Genomic DNA, 2,011 nt, shown 5'->3' with positions numbered 1-2,011 from the left:
GCAATTTTGGTTCTTATTTCCCAATCTTCATATCTTTTATTTCATTTTCTTTCTTTATTATACTGGCTAGGACCTCCAGTATACTGTTGAATAGAAGTAGTAAATAAAAGAAGGAATTGTCTCATTCCTGATCTCAGGGGAAAAGCATTCAATATTTCACCACAAAGTATAATGTTTTACTTTGGGTTTTTGTTTGGTTGATTTTTAATAGATATTCTTTTATCAGATTAAAGAAACTCCCTTCTATTCCTAGTTTGCTTGGAGGTGTGTTTGTTTGTTTTAACACGGTCTCACTTTGTTGCCCAGGCTGCTCAGGGGATACCCCCTCCTCCTGCCTCAGTCGCCTGAGTAGTTGGGACTACAGGCCCACTTGGTTTTTGTTTTAAAACATGAACGGGTGTTTAATTTTCATGAATTCAGGAAAAGCACTGGATGCTATGATCATGTGGGTTTTTTGTCCTTTTGTCTGTTAATAAGGTTATTTATATAAGTTGATTTTTTTTCCCCCAAATGTTACATTACTCTTGCATTAAGAAAATAAACTAAAACCAAACTTGGTTGTGTTCCGATGTATCCTTTCTCTACATTGCTTGATTCAATTTGTGTACTCTTATTTGTGAGAGAGAGTAGATGGTAATTTTCTTATAATGGCTTTTTGGAGTTTTAGTATTAAGATTATGGAGGACTCATTAATTAAATTGGCAAGTATATTCTGTTTTCTGGAAATTTCCATGTATTATTGCTCTCTTAAATATTTGGAAGAATTCTCCAGTTGTAGCCATTTGGGCCTGAAGATTTCTTTATGGGAACATTTTTTACCAATTAAATTTCTTTAATAGATATCAGAGTATTCAGATTTTTCGTTTCTTGTTTCCCTTTGAATAACGTATGATTTTTTCTTAGGAATTTGCTAGTTTTATCTAAATTTTTAATTATATTAATTTAAATTGGTCCTAACACTTGTCCTATTTTCCATTTAATATCTTTAAGATCTGTAGTTTGGGTTTTTTAGTCCCTTTTAAATTTAAATTTTTCTGGTTTTCTTATTAGTCTTTTGAGAGATCTGTACTCTTTTAGTCTTTTCAAAGAACCAGCCTTCAGTTGTGTTGATTTTTTTTTTGTACATTTTCTTTGTTTTATCAATTTATACTCTAATTTCCCTTTTTATATTTTCTTTAGATTTACCGTTCTTTTTGTAATTTCTTAATAGATATTTAGATTATTTACCTTCAGCCTTTCTTCTTTTCTGTTAAGAGCATTTAAGGTGAAGTTGCTATCTAAGCATAATTTTAACTGCTTCCCACAGTTTTGTTACATGGTAAGTAAGAGTTGTTTAGTAAGGTTTGTTTTACAGATTCAGATCAACTTAGATAATAAGAATTGCCCTCCTCTTCCTAGTAAGTGAGATGACACTTTTACAAAGGGGAAATGTGTGTTCTGTTTTGGGAGCTTTTCCTTTATCTGCTGCTCCTCAGTTGCTTTCAGCCAAAAATAATCCTTATGCCAGAATGGTATATTTTGGTGTGGCACATTCTAGTCCCCTTCAGCACATAGATGAGGCTGATCACCTTAGTCTAGTCAGGGACTGACATGACTCCAGGTTGTTTTAGCAAAATTCAATCTTACTTCTGGTTCACGACCATCCCTGGGACATAACTCCCTAAGCTTTCCCAGTTGAGAGCCTGGAGTTCTTCCCCTCTATAGGGAACTGAACTCTATATGGATAAGAGTTTCTTCACCTTGATAAGACTGCCACAGCATTGCTTCATTCTTCTGGGCTTCCTGCTCTTCTCAGACTTCCATCCGGTTTAACTTTAGCTTTTTGCAAATGTTTTGAGAAGAAAGCTAGAATAATCTTGAACTTATTTTCCCACCCTTCTGTTATTCTCATTGGGATTCTAGCCTCTCCAACACCCTGGGACAGCTAAAATGTCAGTAGGTTTTTCTCCCTACGAATACCAGCTCTGTACAGATTCCCTCTTGGCATCTTTAATCCACTTATCCCATTCCC

The 2,011-nt window shown here is 34.7% G+C and overlaps 1 protein-coding gene across 1 annotated transcript in view; it reads left to right on the top strand.

The window, feature by feature from the left end:
* Nucleotides 1–2,011, top strand: part of UBR2 (ubiquitin protein ligase E3 component n-recognin 2) — a 195,953-nt gene that overhangs the window by 89,336 nt on the left and 104,606 nt on the right. The gene's annotated exons all lie outside the window — the stretch shown is intronic.

The sequence above is a fragment of the Propithecus coquereli genome, unplaced genomic scaffold (genome assembly GCF_000956105.1).
Source record: "Propithecus coquereli isolate 6110/MARCELLA unplaced genomic scaffold, Pcoq_1.0 Scaffold158, whole genome shotgun sequence".
Taxonomy (NCBI): domain Eukaryota; kingdom Metazoa; phylum Chordata; class Mammalia; order Primates; family Indriidae; genus Propithecus; species Propithecus coquereli.
Note: the sequence above shows the minus strand (reverse complement) of the source record. Positions and strands in the feature narration are given on the sequence as shown.